This window comes from Narcine bancroftii, chromosome 1 (assembly GCF_036971445.1).
Source record: "Narcine bancroftii isolate sNarBan1 chromosome 1, sNarBan1.hap1, whole genome shotgun sequence".
NCBI classification, from domain to species: Eukaryota; Metazoa; Chordata; class Chondrichthyes; order Torpediniformes; family Narcinidae; genus Narcine; species Narcine bancroftii.
The window spans coordinates 260294918-260315722 of record NC_091469.1 but is presented as its reverse complement, the minus strand read 5'-3'; the positions used below and the strand labels follow the sequence as shown (position 1 = coordinate 260315722).

General features: G+C 44.5%; 1 protein-coding gene and 2 long non-coding RNA genes across 6 annotated transcripts in view; 2 read left to right on the top strand and 1 right to left on the bottom strand.

Moving 5' to 3' along the window:
* The window catches only part of LOC138742330 (potassium voltage-gated channel subfamily KQT member 1), an 844658-nt gene that overhangs the window by 356399 nt on the left and 467454 nt on the right, over positions 1 to 20805 (top strand). The window lies entirely within an intron of this gene.
* LOC138742357 (uncharacterized) lies at positions 1073 to 3557 on the bottom strand. Its single transcript, XR_011344101.1, has 2 exons — positions 3159 to 3557; positions 1073 to 1189 (listed from the first exon to the last, which is right to left on the bottom strand). It is a non-coding gene; the product is annotated as an uncharacterized lncRNA (long non-coding RNA).
* Positions 3639 to 19194, top strand: LOC138742370 (uncharacterized). Its single transcript, XR_011344120.1, has 3 exons — positions 3639 to 3778; positions 16542 to 16688; positions 18690 to 19194. It is a non-coding gene; the product is annotated as an uncharacterized lncRNA (long non-coding RNA).

Sequence of the window (20805 nt, the reverse complement as noted above, 5' to 3'; positions counted from 1 at the left end):
TTAGTCACATCAAATAAGACAAGAATGCCAAAGGCAGCAGGAAACTTTGATGAGAACCCAGGTTCCTCTCTACCCTTTCTCCCACTTGCATTCAAAGAGAAATGATTACAAATGGAAATTTGGAGCCAATTGTGAAGTAGCAAATTGAAAATCAAATGCAGTTCCTTCAACTTGTTTTCAATTTTGCTGGAGGCCAAAGACAGTGTTCAGAAAAGCAAAACCTTGCACATCGACTGCAAGCAATCATCCATTGTGAGCAGTAAATTCATTATATAACGTTAAAAAGAGTGCAAGTAAATTGTTGTATCACCTGTAGAAAATAGTTGAAGAATAAACCAAGATGTCAAAGACAGGGGAAATGGTCTATTCAGTGATAAGAGAGACGGGGATGGGGTTGTTCTAGAGATAGCAAAGGATAATAAAGTGAGTATGGAGGTGGACGGGATGAAAAAAGATGACGTGAGAATCAGCATCAGGATTTATTGTCATAAACAAGTCATGAAATTTGGTGTTTTGTGGCAGCATCAAAGTGCAAACATAGCACACGTTATTAACATCTTATGACATTGCTATAAAAATAAAATAGTAATAAAAATAATAGTGCTTGAAAAGTAAGGTAGGGTCTTTGGTTCATTGATTATTCAGGAATCTGATGGCAGCGGGGAAGAAGCTGTCCTTGTTCCGTTGGGTGCTCGTTTGTAGGCTCCTGTACTTTTTTCCCGATGATCGCAGAATGAAGAGAGCATGGCCTGGGTGGTGGGGGGAGGGGGGGTCTTTGAGGATACAGGCTGATTTTTAAGACACCGCCTCATGCAGCTGTCCTCGATGGAATGAAGTCTGATGCCTGTGATGTCGCAGGCCGAGCTAACAACCCTCTGGAGGTTTTTCTTGTCCTGAAAGTTGGCGCCTCCATACCAGGCAGTGAGTGATATAACCAGCCAGAACCCTCTCCATGCTACACCTGTAGAAGTTTATGAAAGTCTTCAGTGGAACACTTTTTAATTAAAATTTAATTTTTCAATAAACTTAATGTTAGTGTTATTATTGAAGAGACTGTGTTTCACACTGATGCTAAACATCTTTGTTGTAAGTTTAATTTGGTGCTGGTATAAAGTAGGCAGGATATTGTTAAGTAATTTCACATATTTTGTGTCTGCAGTTATTTTGGGTCTCATATGCTGTACTTTTCCTGTGGAAAAACAAATGAACAGTTGTCTCTCATGACATCAATCAAATACAACATTTTTGATCTACTGTCTAATTCAACGTCAATGCCAGTATGTTAATATGAGTTTATAAAAGTAAAGGTTCCATTATGGTCTCGTAATACTACATTTAGGATATAACATACATGAAATTCTTTAACTTTTGCCTACCGTAAGACAGACAGTCGGCACATTGTCCAGGACCCCTCACAGAATCCTACAGCACCTGGTGTTCCTAGCAACTCTCCCCTCCAAATACGGACCAGGCCTGAGTCTGCTTAGCTTCCGAGATCAGGCCACGTCAGATATATTCAGGCTATTAAACTTCTATTGTCATAAGGATGGTATGCACATGCACCAAAATTCTTACTTGGTGCAGCGCATAGGTATGTGAGATGCACCAACTACATTAGTATAAATTAAATTACCACACAATTAGTTCAAGAAAAAAAAATTGTGTTTCAGTCATGCAAAAAGATCTTTTGGTGGCCCCCAGAATAGTTTATGGTTAAGGGTAGGGTACTCATGGGAGGTTCAAGAGTTTGGTAGCTGCTGGATAAAAGTTACTCTTGATCATGGAGGTGCTGGATTTCAGCCTTCTGTACCTTCTTCCTAAAGGGAGCAGTAAGAAGAGGTTGAAATGAGGGTGGTGGGGGACCTTAATGATATTGGTTACCCTCTTGAGGCAGATTCTCATGTAGATGAGTTCAATGGATAGGAGATCCGTGCCCGTGATGGACTTGGCTAGGATTGATTAGGGTTCATGATTGAAGAACTGGAACGTTTCCATGAGGAATATAATTTAATTGCAGGCCATGAAATTAAAACATTATTGGTGTGAGGCAGAATGTTCCACAAAGTTCCCAAATTGCACCTAACCTGGAACATCAGTGATCAGGTTTTTATTTCAGAACATAGAATACTAAAGCACAGGACAGGCTCTTTGGCGCCGACCCATATACTCCTACCAAAAAGAAAAGCATTAAACCCTTCCTACCTCATAACCCTCTATTTTTCTTTCATCCGTGTGCCTGGCTAAGAGTCTCTTAAATGCCCCTAATGCTTCAGCCTCCACCACCATCCCTGGCAAGGCATTCCAGGCACCCAAAACTCTGTGTTTAAAAAAAAAGACTTTACTCCTGATGTCTCCACTAAAATTCACTTTGTTCACATATCCCCTTGTGTTTGCTATGCCTGCCCTTGGAAACAGGTGCTGGCTGTCCACCCTATCTATGGCCTCTCAGAATCTTGTAGACCTCTATTAAGTCTCCTCTCATCCTTCTTCACTCCAAAGAGGAGAGTCCCAGCTCTGCTAACCTTGGCTCATAAGACTTATTGTTGAGGGCAATGGCCACAGGAATGCTGTGTACTGTTTGCCTATTCCTCTTCCCCCTCCTAACAGTCACCCAGCTACCTGCCTCCTGACTTTATGGGGGCGGTAGAGACTGTTTCCCTGAAGCTCCTGTCTATCACTGCCCCTGCCTCCTGAATGACCCTCTTGCAGGTGTTGTCATCAGGGACAATTGTACTGTCCCAGCTTTCTGACATCTTGTGTTTGGAGTATTCCACTGTGCCAGCTGCCTTCTCCATGAACTATTCTTTGTTTAAATGCAAAGCTCTTACATGGCCTGACCTTACCTCGCCAAAGCCTCAAAGTCCCTCTCCTACACTGCACCACTCTACACTGGCTGCTCCGCTTGAGGTTCCCCTCTTTGTATTTGTCACTGCTCTTCATCTGTAGCACTCACTCCCACCAATCATTGTTCTGTTTAACACTTAAATTTGTCCTCCACTCCCTTTTTGCACCTTCCCAAAGCTTGGTCCAGACACTCACCATTCTCCTGACTCCTTTGCTCCACCTCTTGCAGCGATGGTCCCAAAACTACAATGGCCGAATCCTCACTCCGCTCCTTTTTCAAATGCCCTTTCCCAAAGCTTGGACCTGACACTTACCATTCTCCCGAGTCCTTTGCTCCTTCTCTTTCAGCAACAGTCCCAAAACTATAATGGCTGAGTCCCTTCATAAACGTTGAAGAAATGGTGCTGCAAGCTGCTATCCCCAACTCTTTGCAACATTCTGCTGATTGACAGGACCTTCAATAACCAGTCAATGATGCCAATTTGCATTCTGCCAGGATTATAGTCATACAGCATGAAACAGGCTCTTTAGCCTTACATCCATGCCAACCAAGTTGACATTCTGGCTAACCCCATTTTCCTTCATTTCTTCATATCATTCTAAGCCCTTCTTATCCCTTTATTGAATGCTTCTACATTTGCTTCTGACAGCTCATTTCAGATACAGACTGCTGACTGGTCAGTTTGACATTTTCCTGCTTTTTGAGGGCTGGATGGTTTCTCATTGATTATAAATATATTGAGTGTTGTTGTGACAGCACAATGGTTCAGGTCATAGACCTGTTGCCTCAAGTTTACAGCGAACCAGGTGCAATCCTGAGTGCTGTCTGTGCAGAGTTTGCGCATTCACTCTGTGACTGCTCGGAGACATTCTCCACCGTCATCCCTGAACTGGTGCAAGTTGGTTGGTCACTGTACATTTCCCCAAGCACAAGGTGAGTACTTAGATCTGGAGGGCATTGCTAGAAGTGTGGAGAGAATAAACTGGGAGTGGGGGATAGTTGGGAGCAAATTTAACTGTCCATGGCAGCCTGGGGCTCAGTTTAACTCATGTAAAAATAACCAAGTGATTAGTTTTGATGCTGTATTTAAACTAGAAAATGCCAAGAATTTTCCTTGTTTAAGAATTCTCCTTCTTAATAATTCCAATAATTTGCAGAAATTACAAAAATAATGAATAAAGAACTTTCCTCAGAACATTTGAAACATTAAATACACTGCCGGCAATTAACATTTAAGAGAAAGCTTGATAAAAGTATGACATCAATCAAAACTCTGCTAGCCATTCATTAGCTGACACTGTGATGTTAACCCCTTCATCCCCCCCACTCCAGTAGTTCCTCGATTTTTATCAAACTCTCCATGATGTCACCTCCCCCCTCCTCATTCTTTTCTCAATCATGTTCCTTTGATTGTTGATCATTGGTGAAATTAAATCCTCTTCCCCTCATCTTCAGCTGCCAAGCCCTGAATATCTGGAATTCCCTTGGCATGTCCCCCGCCTTTCCCATTCTCTGTCCAAGCCTTGAAGCCTCTCCATAAAATCTACATCTTCATCATTTGCCCTGGTATTTCCTTCTGAGTTGGTTTGGTCAAACTCCTCTGAAGTTCATATTTCTGAACATTTGGTGTGCTCAACAAATGTCACTTGTTTTTTTCCTCAAGTAATGGTTCAGAAAGAAGCAATTTTGAACAAAAGGATGCTGGACAAGTTTTGCTTTTGAAAGGACAGAGGTTTTATTGAGCAAGAGCAGGTTGCGTGCAATTATTCTACCAGATGTAGAAAATTGAGATTTGATGAGGAAATGGTCTGTAAGTAGAACGGGTGTTTTTTTTTGCTTTCACAGTGACATGCATTGAGTGAAAGTGTGATGAGGATCTGACTACCTTCTTCAACAAAAAATAGTTCCTCTCCTCATCCATATTTGATTGACAGGGAAGCGTTTTGTGGTTCCAGTCAATGTTGGTGGCCTCTTCCCTACACAGGTGACACTATCTTGCATTAAGGCTCTGAGTAAAAACAGCAGCAGCTGTGGATTGTGTGTGCCAGAGCTTGGCTGAGCAGAGCATGTGTGTACCCGGCAGAGGTGCTTCAACCTGTCTGTGTCCATCAGACTTTTAAACCAGCTGCAGTTGAGTTGCTGGGTTAAAAAACCTTTTGATGATTCCACAACCAAATGCTTGTCTCTTGCAAAGGGTATCTCCATCTCAAGATGAGTATGTTGGTCATTGTTTTAGAGTCAAAAAGCATATAAATAGGCACATTGAATCTGTGCAGAGCGTCAACCAGCTGTTTATACGAATCCCACACTGACCCCATTTTGTGTGTGCCTGTCACATCGACCACCGCCAGTGGGCTGATCTCGCCTCCAACCGTGCATCTTGGCGCCTCACAGTTTGGCGGGCAGCAACCTCCTTTGAAGAAGACCGCAGAGCCCACCTCACTGACAAAAGGCAAAGGAGGAAAAACCCAACACCCAACCCCAACCCACCAATTTTCCCCTGCAGCCGCTGCAACCGTGTCTGCCTGTCCCACATCGGACTTGTCAGCCACAAACGAGCTTGCAGCAGACGTGGACTTTTACCCCCTCCATAAATCTTCGTCCGCGAAGCCAAGCCAAAGAATCCCATTAGCTTCCCCCAGATTCTAACAGGGCTATTTACAGCGGGCAATTAACCAACGATTCATCCTGTGTGATGTGGGAAGAAAGCAGCCCCCCCCCCCCACCCAAACCCAGGAAAAACACACAGTCACAGGCAGAATGTTCAAGCTCACACCGACAGTACTGGAAGTAAGTATTGAAACTGGGTCTCTGGGACAATGAGGCTGCAGATCTACGAACCGTGTCACTGTACTACCACTGTCTCCACATTCTCTCTTGCTCTCCACAAGCTATGTGCATGCTTGGTTTCATTTTCATTTGGAACTTGCCTTAAACTTTAAATATTTTAAACTGAGTTTCAAGAAATACAGAACTATACAATAAGGTGAATAAAATTGGCATCCAATTCTAGAAATCTTTGGAGATAAAACAACTTGGAATAATTTTCATTTTGTCATGTGTTATGTTTCTCTTCATATTGTAACATGTGACCATCATGGGGAGTGGAAATATTATGGAGAAGATGTATTTGGTGGTAGTTGTGAAGGAAACAAATGGAAATGCATGAAGGGAATTAGTTTGTAAGGGAAATAATACATTTGGGATAAAAGGAGCACCATGAGGTTCATTAGATTGATTTCTGAGATGATGGGTTTGTTCTATGAGATGAGATTAAACAGTCTAGTCCTGTTCTGCATTGAATTTTGGAGTGAGAGGTGATCTTGTTGAAATATAACAAATTCATAAGGGGCAATGCAATAGATGGGAAGTTGCTATTTCTTCTGACAAGGGTGTGTAGAACTTTTGGTCATATTAATTTGTCAACATTAAAATAGAGATTAGAAGTTTTTTTTTCATCTAGAGTTAGTTTAATCTTTGGAATTCTCTGCCCAGATCATCGTGGAGCTTCTCTGAATATATTCAAGACAGACAGAATAGGTTTTTCAATATTACCATAAATACACATGCAATATTCAATTTTGTGGACAAAAATTTAGGATAAAATTTAGAGGGTTGACTATTACATGCTCACTACTTTTGACTTTTGAGGCATCTGATGGGCGGGCAGCCGAGATTAGGTGGTAAGTTCACCCTCGAGAATTCGGATGCTCAGATGGGCGGGCTGCTGGAGCCTAGGCGAGGGTCCGTGGTTGGGGTATCGGAGGCTCAGACGGGTGGATGAATGGTGCCTAGGAGAGTGTCCACGGTTAGAGCATTGGGAGTTCAGATGGGCAGGCGAACAGAGCCAAGGAGAGAATCCGCGGTCGGGGCGTCAGGAGCTCGGTTGGGTGGGCATCGTGTGCTCGGAATGACGAGCAGTCTGGATTGAGGTGAGAGTCCATGGTCGGGCTGACATTTACATGATATATGAAAAATACCGAATTTTGGGGCCACAATTAGGTGGTCGACTTTTACATGGTGTCGACTGTTACATGTGTATATATGACAAGGAAAACAAAGGATATGGAGTTAGTGCTGAGAAGTGACGCTGAAGTAAAAGGTCTTAATTGAACAGTGGAGCAGATTCAGGGCCACATAGCAAACTCACGCTTTTATTTCTTATTTTCTAATTTTGGGAAAATCAAGTGCTGAGGAAAAAGTGTTTCAAAGGATTTGTAGTAGATTGGGATGGAACTGTAAATGGCATTAGTCTCTAAAAGATTTGTGGTAAGGATATATGTGTGTGTATATATATGTTGTGTGTGTGTGTGTGTGTGTGTGTGTGTGTGTGTGTGTGTATATATATATATTTAATATATATATAGTGCAGTTGGATAACCATGTTGAGGAACTTTGGGGGGCATCCGATGCGCTCTAGTATTTGCCAAAGCCCTTTCCTGCTCACGGTGTCGAAGGCTTTGGTGAGGTCAACAAAGGTGATGTAGAGTCCTTTGTTTTGTTCTCTGCATTTTTCTTGGAGCTGTCTGAGGGCAAAGACCATGTCAGTAGTGAGCTCTCTGAACCCTTCTCCATTAACAATGGCATGAAGCAAGGGTGTGTTCTCGCACCAACCCTCTTTTCAATCTTCTTCAGCATGATGCTTAACCAAGCCATGAAAGACCTCAACAATGAAGACGCTGTTTACATCCGGTACCGCATGGATGGCAGTCTCTTCAATCTGAGGCGCCTGCAAGCTCACACCAAGACACAAGAGAAACTTGTCCGTGAACTACTCTTTGCAGACGATGCCGCTTTAGTTGCCCATTCAGAGCCAGCTCTTCAGTGCTTGACGTCCTGTTTTGCGGAAACTGCCAAAATGTTTGGCCTGGAAGTCAGCCTAAAGAAAACTGAGGTCCTCCATCAGCCAGCTCCCCACCATGACTACCAGCCCCCCCACATCTCCATCGGGCACACAAAACTCAAAACGGTCAACCAGTTTACCTATCTCGGCTGCACCATTTCATCGGATGCAAGGATCGACAACGAGATAGACAACAGACTCGCCAAGGCAAATAGCGCCTTTGGAAGACTACACAAAAGAGTCTGGAAAAACAACCAACTGAAAAACCTCACAAAGATAAGCATATACAGAGCCGTTGTCATCCCCACACTCCTGTTCGGCTCCGAATCATGGGTCCTCTACCGGCATCACCTACGGCTCCTAGAACGCTTCCACCAGCGTTGTCTCCGCTCCATCCTCAACATTCATTGGAGTGCTTTCATCCCTAACGTCGAAGTACTTGAGATGGCAGAGGTCGACAGCACTGAGTCCACGCTGCTGAAGATCCAGCTGCGCTGGGTGGGTCACGTCTCCAGATTGGAGGACCATCGCCTTCCCAAGATCGTGTTATATGGCAAGCTCTCCACTAACCACCGTGACAGAGGTGCACCAAAGAAAAGGTACAAGGACTGCCTAAAGAAATCTCTTGGTGCCTGCCACATTGACCACCGCCAGAGGGCTGATATCGCCTCAAACCGTGCATCTTGGCGCCTCACAGTTCGGCGGGCAGCAACCTCCTTTGAAGAAGACCGCAGAGCCCACCTCACTGACAAAAGGCAAAGGAGGAAAAACCCAACACCCAACCCCAACCAACCAATTTTCCCCTGCAACCGCTGCAACCGTGTCTGCCTGTTCCGCATCGGACTTGTCAGCCACAAACGAGCCTGCAGCTGACGTGGACATTTACCCCCTCCATAAATCTACGTCTGCGAAGCCAAGCCAAAGATATATATAGTACCTCCACATACACCAAATAACAATGACAACTTCCAGCAAGATTTGTTGAGGGGAGGTCGTCACGGTTGGCGTAGCAGTTAGCGCTACGCCTTTACTGCGCCTGCGATTGGGACTGGGGTTCGAATCCCATGCTCTCTGTAAGGAGTTTGTACATTCTCCCCTTATCTGCGTGAGTTTTCCCCAAGGGCTCTGGTTTCTTTCCACTGTTCAAAAACGTACCGAGGGCGTAGGTCAATCGGGTGTAATTTGGCGGCGCGGGGTCATTGGCTGAAATGGCCTGTTACTGTGCTGCATTTCTAAATTTTTAAAATTTAAATTAAAAAAATTAAATTTAAAATGTAAAAAAAATTTAAGTGTCAACATTTAATTTAAATTTTAAAAATTTAAAAAGAAATAAATTTATTTAATTAAATATAATTTAATACTGGATGGACAAATCTCGAAGGATAGGTAGAGAAAGAGTAGTAGAGCTGAAATTGGATAGTCTTTCAAAGAGCTCGCACAGGCTTCCTGGTGAGATGGGTCTGTCCCAGTAGATGTTTATGTTTCTGCTTGGACACACGATTTCCCTACTCCAAGTATGGATAACTAATAATTAGGAGCTTGCTTGCTTGCTTGGAATGGGGGATTCACATGCTAGAGCGGATATGCTTTTTGTGTGCATGGAAACGTAAACATCCATGGGAACAGCCATTCTCAACAACAGGGGCCTTGCATCCAATTGGGGGGGGGGAACACACAGCATATTTGGAGGGGTGTCACAGATGATATCGTAAAATATTTTTGATTTTTTTTTTAATGTCATCGGTGCACAGAAAACCAACTAAACCTGACTGCTTCCTAGGGAAGAGGGGGCTCGTAAATTTTCAGCTGAGTCCCTAAGGGGACCGTAGCCAAAAAAAAAGGTTGAGAATGGCTGCTCTGCAACCTGCCCATCTTTCTCACTGTATGAATCCTGTTGACCTCAGAGTAACTTCTGCCCTGCCCTCTCCTACAAGAGCTCCCTTAGTAGACTAGTAAGAAGTGAATTCAGTCTCCAAAAGAATATCATTTGTTTAAATGGGGATACATCCATCCATCTACGCCTTTTCTGGATGTTAACCGCTGCAGAGTACCCTCCTGAGAACCTTCTGCTTCAAGAACAAAACAAGTTATCGGGTGCTCAGTGGCAACTGTGGTATCTTCACTGTCTATTCATGACCAGATGTACCAGTACCGCACGGATGGCAGTCTCTTCAATCTGAGGCGCCTGCAAGCTCACACCAAGACACAAGAGAAACTTGTCCGTGAACTACTCTTTGCAGACGATGCCGCTTTAGTTGCCCATTCAGAGCCAGCTTTTCAGAGCTTGACATCCTGTTTTGCGGAAACTGCCAAAATGTTTGGCCTGGAAGTCAGCCTGAAGAAAACTGAGGTCCTCCATCAGCCAGCTCCCCACCATGACTACCAGCCCCCCCACATCTTCATCGGGCACACAAAACTCATAACGGTCAACCAGTTTACCTATCTCGGCTGCACCATTTCATCAGATGCAAGGATCGACAACAAGATAGACAACAGACTCGCCAAGGCAAATAGCGCCTTTGGAAGACTACACAAAAGAGTCTGGAAAAACAACCAACTGAAAAACCTCACAAAGATAAGCGTATACAGAGCCGTTGTCATCCCCACACTCCTGTTCGGCTCCGAATCATGGGTCCTCTACCGGCATCACCTACGGCTCCTAGAACGCTTCCACCAGCGTTGTCTCCGCTCCATCCTCAACATTCATTGGAGTGACTTCATCCCTAACATCGAAGTACTCGAGATGGCAGAGGCCGACACCATCGAATCCACGCTGCTGAAGATCCAACTGCGCTGGGTAGGTCACGTCTCCAGAATGGAGGACCATCGCCTTCCCAAGATCGTGTTCTATGGCGAGCTCTCCACTGGCCACCGTGACAGAGGTGCACCAAAGAAGAGATACAAGGACTGCCTAAAGAAATCTCTCGGTGCCTGCCACATTGACCACCGCCAGTGGGCTGATATCGCCTCAAACAGTGCATCTTGGCGCCTCACAGTTCGGCGGGCAGCAACCTCCTTTGAAGAAGATCGCAGAGCCCACCTCACTGACAAACGACAAAGGAGGAAAAACCCAACACCCAACACCCAACCCACCAATTTTCCCCTGCAACCGCTGCAACCGTGTCTGCCTGTCCCGCATCGGACTTGTCAGCCACAAACGAGCCTGCAGCTGACGTTGACATTTACCCCCTCCATAAATCTTCGTCCGCAAAGCCAAGCCAAAGAAGAAGATTCATGACCACTACCACCACAGTAGCATTCTCTAATATGCAAAGAGCTATGCATAGTCAAAGAAAAAGGAAATAATTTCTATAATTTTTTATATTTAGATATACAGCATTGTTAACAGGCCCTTCCAGCTCATGAATTCGTACCACCCAAATTCACCAATTAACCTATACACTTTTGTAAGGTGGGATGAAACTAGAGAATCAAATGAGTGGTTTTCAACCTGCCCACCTAAATTCACATTGCACCTTAAACAATCCCTATGCCATAAGTGCCCTGTGATTAGTAAGGGATTGCTTAAGGTGGAATGTGAGTGGGAAGGGAAGGTTGAGAATCCTGCTCTGGACCCAATTGTCACAGAAATAATTTTGCTTGAGAAAAATTGTCATTGGCCAATTCCCTTTGGAGTTATGAACCCGAGCACATAACAAGTCAATTGTGAGTGATTAAATCAGTGGTTTTCCAACTTTTTCTTCCCACTCACATACCACCTTAAGTCTTTCCTGACTAATCACAGAGCACTGATGGCATAAGGATGACTTAAGGTGGAATGTGAGTGGGGAGAAAAAGTTGGAAAACCACTGCTCTAGAGGAAACTCACACCAACTCGGGGAGAACGTACAAATTCCTGACATGCAGACTGGAATCTGGGTCGCTGGTGCTGTAATAGTGTTGCACTAACTGCTATGCAGCCACGCAGCCTAGAAGAAAATGGACACCAAACTTCTGAACAATCCTTTCATTGCAGACAAATACATGAAGGTGCAGTGGAAAATCCTCATGTAAATGGATAGCATGCATGTCCACGAGGAGTTGTTTCAGGCACTCTTCCAGACAATGGTAGCAGGGTGCTTGGGGTGGTCACAGTTGGCACTGGGGTAGCTGATTTGCCGCCATTGGGAAAGAAGAAAAATGGGCCACCCGAACTGAGAGTCAAGGTCCAACATTGTGATGTGAGGCCATGATAGAATACCTGACACCCCCTCTCCTCACCCCTACTGCCAGATGAGACACCTTCTGATCCGTCGATTCCCCCAACATGGCTCTGCATGGTTCATTAACTTGGCACCACTAACATGTGAATGTTGCCATGTTCTAATCAATGGGAGGGTCTATGGAGTGTTCGTATGTGTTAACAACCCTATTTTGTTTTAATCTCAAATATTACAGTGGAAATGTTAAGGGTTAGGCTCTCACACTTATGACAATGCAGAGTCAATGCACAGGCATGCTGCCGGCTGCAAAGTGTGTTCCCCTATTTATGTAGCAGGAAATAAGATTCAAGATCCAATTTATTGTCATGTAGTAAAAACAGTGTCATATTACACAAAATTGCCATTTGTCTTCTGTCTTTGGCTTGGCTTCGCGGACGAAGATTTATGGAGGGGGTAAATGTTCACGTCAGCTGCAGGCTCGTTTGTGGCTGACAAGTCCGATGCGGGACAGGCAGACATGGTTTTAGCGGTTGCAGGGGAAAATTGGTGGGTTGGGGTTGGGTGTTGGGTTTTTCCTCCTTTGTCTTTTGTCAATGAGGTGGGCTCTGCGGTCTTCTTCAAAGGAGGTTGCTGCCCGCCGAACTGTGAGGCGCCAAGATGCACGGTTTGAGGCGAGATCAGCCCACTGGCGGTGGTCAATGTGGCAGGCACCAGGAGATTTCTTTAGGCAGTCCTTGTATCTCTTCTTTGGTGCACCTCTGTCACGGTGGCCAGTGGAGAGCTCGTTATATAACATGATCATGGGAAGGCGATGGACCTCCATTCTGGAGATGTGACCTGCCCAGCGCAGATGGATCTTCAGCAGCTTGGATTCGATGCTGTCAGCCTCTGCCATCTCGAGTACTTCGATGTTAGGGATGAAGTCGCTCCAATGAATGTTGAGGATGGAGCGGAGACAACGCTGGTGGAAGCTTTCTAGGAGCCGTAGGTGATGCCGGTAGAGGACCCATGATTCGGAGCCGAACAGGAGTGTGGGTATGACAACGGCTCTGTATACGCTAATCTTTGTGAGGTTTTTCAGTTGGTTGTTTTTCCAGACTCTTTTGTGTAGTCTTCCAAAGGCGCTATTTGCCTTGGTGAGTCTGTTGTCTATCTCGTTGTCGATCCTTGCATCCGATGAAATGGTGCAGCCGAGATAGGTAAACTGTAAGGCAGACAGATTTGCCATATGAAATTGTCTGAAGGGCCTCTTACAGTCAGAGAAAGAGAAGCAAAAGAGAGGTGTTACCCCCCCCCCCCACCCACCCAAGTCACTGAGTGTCTGTGGATTCACCTCCAGCACTCCCTCAGCCACACAAGTGTCCAGTCCAAACCATCGGCAACTGGAGCTCCAGATCCGAAACCTCCAATGTGATTAGGAACCCTCCAGTGCCCTTGGCGCCCTCCCGCATCCCAGCTCCGATACCTGGTACCCACTTCAGGTAGTTTTGACCTAGTCTTCTGCAGCCTGGTGCAAATCCTTTGTCCAAAGTCTCCAGCAGCCCACAGCCTGTGTTGTTTCCTCGCCTCGAGTCACCATCTGTGTGGGTCCTTCAGCCGCAGAATCCCTCACTGGTCCGCCACCATGGTCACTGTCCCATGGGTTATCTCCTCTGCTTCTCCTTCTCAGACTGGGGTGGGGGGGGGGGTATTCTCCTTTTTTCTGGTGCCCTGCACGAGTCCTCTGCTTCCATGGAGTCTGCAACCCTTCATGGCTGCTGCCAATCATAGGCGCAGCCATCTTGACGCAGACCCTGCGGTCATGGGATTTTAAATAAAAATACCATCGGCTCCTTTAACAGGCCATTCAAACCCTGTAGAGACTGATGCCAGTCAGACTGGGTGGTTGGACCCTGCGGGAGCACAGGTCTCATTGAATTGTGGTGCTGGCCTGATGGGCCAGAGGGTCTACTCCTGCTCCTATTGGTTATTTTCTAATGTCAAAAACACTGGTTACCTTTTACTTTCTATAGACGCTGTGTAACTTGCTGAGTTTCTCCTGCATGTTTTGTGTCAATATCTGGTGGTGTGCAGATGAATACAAATGTGTTCCCCATGCACCACTCGTATAAAGGAATGGAGCAACAGCCCCGATCAAGATTTAGATCCCCTGAGACATGGACCATCCTGTCACCTGATAGTCAATCACATTGTACACAGCAGGAGCATGAAGGAGAAGTATTAAATCAAATTTTTTTAAAAAGTTCACATCTTAAAATAGATTAAGAGGAAACACAAATGGAAAGAAAAAAGGAGCCCATGTACAGTGTGGGCGGTGTAAATGAAGCTACAACAGTGGTGGAGTTACCTAGAAATCTGACGTTGATGTGGGTGCAGTATGGAAGCGACAGATGAGATAGCAGGAGGAAATGTTAAAGTGAACAAAGAGAAATTGAGAAGTGATGGCTTCCTTGTGGTGAGTATGGGACAGATTTAGATGGGTCTGTTCATGCCTTGGAATGATATCAATATCAAGAAAAGATCTTCCACATCAAATCGACACAAACATCGCTTAAAATATTATTCTGTACTTGCTCTTCAGGTTTCTGTTCAAGACATCATTGCACAAGCTATTAGTGAATGTATCTCTAAAAGGAAAGGTTATACACAATCCTTGCATCGAGATAATATCTGACCTAATGCCCCAAATTAATATAAATAATAAATCTTTGCCTTCAGGGCATTTATGTCGTGTTCATTGATGATGGTACAGTGAGGATCTGGTAGAAAAAATATCAAAGGGTGCTTTAAAGAAGCTCCTCTGGTTCTATCTGGGCACGTTGTATCATGCTTCTTGTTGACATTCAAAATATTATTCCATTTGCAAAAAAAGCATTGACATCATCAGGCTTGGATCTGGAGATGAGGCTTCATTGCAAAAGCTGTGACTTGTGACTGATAAGCTTGGGAAGTTCAGGAAGAACAGAGGCTCTCAGGCAGTTTACGGAGAGGTGACTGTTTGCTGTAGGATAGTTGGCTGCTGATCACAAGAAAGCTGCACGCTGAGAAGTTGATCCCTTACTGGTGACATCATGGAGACTAGCCAAATGGCTGCACTTGGATGCCCCTGGCTCCAAATTAATAGAGCTGATATTGATTAAATGCCAGGTCACCCCGCATAGTTGCGCACAAATTAGATGCCAGCATGTAAATTGGCTGCAGTTTGTCTGTACCTTGGCAGAATAATCTCATGGATTACAAATTGTGTCAGGATGACCCCAAAAGCCACTGGCAGGACAGCACACAGAGTAAAAGATACCGCAAATTTGCCTTTAGTGTGCTCACCCATTGTTTCACCAGAACTCAAGCAATGCTCCTTGGTCAGACACAGATAGGAGCACTCCTGCCTGCTTACTGTGTGAAGTGCGTCATATTATGGTTGCCAATCATCTGAATTTCAGAATCAGAATTTAATGCCATGAACAAGTCATGAAATTCGGTGTTCTGTGGCAGCATCACGGTGCAGACATTCATATTATAACTATCTTGCGACATTACTATTTTTTTTAAAAAGTGCACAAAAACACAGGCTGTTCTTTGATTATTCAGGAATCTGATGGCAGCGAGAAATAAACTGTCCTCGTCTTTAGGTTCCTGTACCTTTTCCCCGATGGTAGCAGAGTGAAGAGAGTATGGCCTGGGTGGTGGAGGTGTTTGTGGATAGAGGTTGCTTTTTTAAGACACAGCCTCATGTAGATGTCCTCGATGGAGTGAAGTCTGATGCCTGTGATGAGAGTTGGCACCTCCAAACCAAGCAATAATGCAACCAGCCAGAATGCTGCCTTCTCCATGAACTATTCTTTGTTTAAATCCAAAGCTCTTACATTGGCCTTACCTTACCTCGCCAAAGCCTCAAAGTCCCTCTCCTACACTGCACCACTCTAGAGCTGTAGAGGTATTCGAGAGTCTTCAGTGCCATACCAAATCTCCTCAGACACCTCACAAAGTATAGCCGCTGGTGAGCTTTCTTTGTGATTGCATCACCGTGGAGCCCAGGACTGATCCTCCGAGATATCGACACCCAGGAATTTAGAAGTTCTTGACTTTCTTCCCTATTGAGCCCTTGATGAGGACTGGTCATGTTCCTCTGACTTCCTCCTGAAGTCCACAATCATCTCCTTGGTTTTGCTGACTTTGAGTGCAATTGTTTCACATCACAAATAAAATCCCCTTGCACTGAGCTTCCTCTTCTCCAAATATACAATAGAGTCATAGAGAGGCATGGGTTCATACAGCACAGAATTAGGCCCTTAGGTCTACTGCAATTGCTGACCCTTTGCCCATCTACATTAACAATGCAGAGAATTTGTAGCGGCCAACAATTGAGGACTTGACTGAAAGGACCCACTTTTTAGGAATCCCTCATTAAATCATACCAAAGAAAATTATTCACAACTAAAACTAGGCCAGTTAAGGTGGGCAGCAGTCCAGTCCAACAGACAGCACCAGCTTCCCTGCCTCATGCCTAACATCAAACAGCAGGCAGTGTTCAGGGGAAAGCCTGGGCAAATGTGGTTTTGGCTGGTTGCTCTGCAAGAATGTGTTTTCAATTTGATGGGTACAGTGGGGTTCATGTATTTATACAGCTGGCTGAGCAGAAATGGTTTGTCCCAGTAATCATGTACTGTTACTTTTAATGATTTTCAATCAGGCGTGACCTGCTGGAAGTCTGTCTGGAAAAACTGAGGGCGCTTTTCAAAATAACAAAAAAAAAATCAGATGTCTGTTATCACAAACACGTGTGGTGAACACAGTGCTGTGCACTGCATCCGATAGCAGTGTTCGCAAATTATATTTGGTATGTGATGTATTCTGTTTAAACCATGGCTATGATTCAAGCTACTGCTTTGATAGTGGGAAAGATATTAATAGTTCTTGCAAATGCTTGAATGAACTGTTCTAATTGGAACTGCGTCTTTCTGTGACTATTTACGCCTTCTAATTGATGCCATATTTTCCAGTCAGAACAGCGGAGCATTTTAGTGTGATTTTCCTAATGAATTTCTTTTGATGATGGAGTCCAGACCAAACAGTGGAGATGCCAATGCTCCATGCACCCCAAGGTCTTTGATCCAGTGACCTGGCTCTGAATTACTAGCACAAGAGTTGAAATTGACCAGAGTTGAAATTGGCAAGAGTGCCAAATCACGCCACGTGTTTGTGTGTCAATTAGGTGCCAGCATGCAAAAACCTGGGACTCATTTGCAGCCGCATTCCTTGCTGTTAAGTGCAGAAAGCTAGCCCAATTTGCCTACATTTCTTTGTACCTTTTAACAAAAAACTCTCAAAATCTTTGCTATTATAAAAAATTATTTGAGCAACTCCATATGGTTCCCACCATCACAAGGACAAATCTAGATTCTTTGTGCCATGGTTATTGTTAGCATTTAAAAGGGATACATCGAGTGAATAGAATTACTCACCCTAACAATGTTGGTGGATTATGCTAGACTGTACTTTTCAGATTTGCCAGTACTGTTACACTTGAATCTCCACAGCAAAGTCCCACATTAATCCTGCTCAGTTCCCATAATTGCTTCCAAAAGCTCTAATTTCTGTCAAAGCTACATGATGAATCATTGGGGAACATTGTCACGAGGAACATTTGGGACTTAACTGCATCTCTCATAAAATAGTTTGAAGAAATTGCTCGTGCAGTGTTTGCACACCAATAATGAAGTCAGATCATAGAATGCCTTAGCTGTAGTTCTGCATCAGAATGCATTTGCATTTGGGCAAGCCCATATTTGGCTGTGTCTTTGGGTGTGGATACCAAAACCCCATGATTTAATCAGCACCTCATTCTATTTCATTTCCTCAACCTTTCACTTCCACCAAGATTAGTTCGTTCATTCAAGTTTGCTACAGGCAGTGCTTCCTCAGTAGCCCCAGGTAACCCTGCTATGTTTCTTTGTGAATATCCAAAGTGTTTCCTTCTATTTGACCTCAATAAAATGTCACCAGTTTTCTTTTGAAGGAACTTTTTTATAACATAACATAACAATTACAGCACGGAAACAGGCCATTAGGCCCTTCTAGTCCGCACCGAACCAAACACCCCTCTCTAGTCCCACCTCCCTGCACAATGCCCATAACCCTCCATCTTCTTCTCATCCATATACCTATCCAACCTTTTCTTAAATAATACAATTGACTCCGCCGCCACTATTTCTCCCAGAAGCTCATTCTACACGGCTACCACTCTCTGAGTAAAGAAGTTCCCCCTCATGTTACCTCTAAACCTCTGCCCCTTAATTCTTAACTCATGTCCTCTTGTTTTAATCTTTCCTCCTCTTAACGGAAATAGTCTATCCACATCCACTCTGTCTATCCCTTTCATAATCTTAAATACTTCTATCAAATCCCCTCTCAACCTTCTACGCTCCAAAGAATAAAGACCTAATCTGTCCAATCTCTCCCTATACTCTAGATGCTTAAACCCAGGTAACATTCTGGTAAACCTTCTCTGCACTCTCTCCACTCTGTTTATATCCTTCCTATAATTAGGCGACCAGAACTGCACACGGAACTCCAAATTAGGCCGCACCAACGTCTTATACAATCTCAACATCACCTCCCAACTCCTATATTCCATGCATCTTCTTGAGATGATGCCTTAAAGATTTCAACTTCTCCCCAACCTGTTTCATGAAGGTGCAGGCTACTCCTGGCCAAAACAACAATGCACTTGATATCTAATTCACGGTCAAATCCATTAGAAACTATTTTTTTAAATAAAAAGTAATTCAAGGGGTACACACACCGCTGCTAAGGTAAGCATTTATTTTTCATCCCTCAGTGACCTTGTGAAGGTGTCGGGGGTGAGCCAGCTCCTTGAACTGCTGCAATCCTTTTAGCCGCTTTCAGGTGCTCGGACGTAGATAATGCGCCGGCAGATGCGGCTGAGGGAGTGCAGCTGGGATGTTCAGGTGGCCACGGAGAAGACGCCTTTCTGTCACCTGAACGTGCCGGCTGAAGGAAAGCTGCATCCGAGCGAACGCGGCTCCTGTGGACTGTCTGTGTCCTGTCAGCATATTTAGGAAACTCGCTTCAGTACCTTGAGAGAAACACTTCACCGACCTCAACCCTTGACACGCACCCAACAGGGAGACCACTTTAAGAAAGCATACACGAATACATATGCAGAAAGGAAAGGATGGCGAAAGGGACTTTTTAAAAAAAAAAGAAAATACAAAATTTGTTTGGCTGGCGCTGCGGATTGGAAAATTGTAATGACTGCCTAATGAATTGCAAGCCTCTGTATTGCATATATCAGAGTACTTCTGTTAGTGTGGTAATGAATGGATGGCCGTCACAAACTTAAGTAAATCAAATTACATTGTAGAGAGTTAATAATTTCTTGACTGTTTTCCTAATTGCGTTGAAAGGTCTCGTACGTACGTAGACCCCAGGTTTCTGTAGTCACTGCTGCGTTCGCGTTCAGGTGCAACGGGGGATGTTCCAAGCCGGAGAATATACCTACCCGAGGAGGGTTAGGTAAGTGCTCCTCGGGGCCGGGTTACCACTTTCAGGTGGCCACCCGACAGCCGCATTGGGGTAGAATAGGCGGCTTTACAGTCGGGTATTTTGGCCACCTGAAAGTGGCTTTTGATAAAAGTACTCCCCCACCCAGTGTTGATAGGCAGGTGGCCTCAGGATTCAGACCCAGTGACGATGGTGTGCGCTTGGGATATTGATCTGAGAGGTCTCCTCAGAAAGACAGAATTCAGCATATTGTGGTTCCCACTGCACTGAACCTGCTGCTCACTTTTGAGGCAGATTCAGGCCACCATGAAGCAGCAGCACTTGCGCAAACAGTTAGTTTAATTTGTGGTTTTAAGTTGTTGCCTGTCGATCTTTGCCAGTTTGGTGGGAGAAATTCCTCAACGTTGGGAAAATGCATGATATCTGTGCAGCAGATGATTCAAGGCATGATAACTTGGCCCTAAATCACACCCTGTACACTCATTTACTCTTCACCTGCTGCTACCCTTAGTGTCCATGGAGGAGTCCCATATAAAAATGAATCCTTGATGTCATCTCGTATAGTATTGTCCTTCTGTGGCCTATAACATAAATAATGTACTGACAGCATCCTTGTACATTTTAACACTCACCAACTCAAATGCATCATCTAATCTAAGGGTAGTGTTTCCAAAGGCACTGGGGTTGTAAATGGAAATCCTAATGGACAGTTATTTCCGAGTTGGAATTATTGGTAGCAATCATTCACCAGTGCATGCTACTTTACAAGTTGTAAATGAGTCCACGTAAAGACTTCCATGCGATACTTACAATTGCTTTCTAAAGTAGTGTAATAAGGAAACCCATTGCTGGAGCTGGATGGTCTGCCCCAGCTTCACAACATGTGTGTTTCAAACAGCAGCGGGTGGTGCTGAATTTTCCTTTTTTAGGCGTGAAGCTCTCAAAGCATTTACTTTGACTAAAGTGGAGAATGGGAGAAGGCAGTCTGTGAAATATGTTTGGATTGCCTTTATATTCTGGTGAAGGGGTACACGCTTTTAAAATTAACGTTGCTCACTTCTCTTAATGGAAAGGGCAAAAGTAGTGGAATTTTATGCAAATGATAGCTCCAATCTTTGTCTTGCATCTCCCTCCCAGACTGCCCATTACCACCCAGGTTTGAAAGCCTTGCTTTCAGATGAAAATGGCAGCAACTGTGGGTCAGACAATAACTCCATTTCACGCCTCATTTCATTATTTTTAAAACTTATGCGCAGTTGCATCCTCCTCAATCTATAGGAGTCTATATTGATGGCAGTGTTCTTATCCAACTGGGAGCACCCTTTAGGGAGAGGAGACCCAGAGCTACCAGATGTGGTTTATGTGGGGAAGGAGGAAGTAAGGGTTGGAGTGTCCTGTGGGGAAGGGAAACACAGAGGGAAAAGCACAAA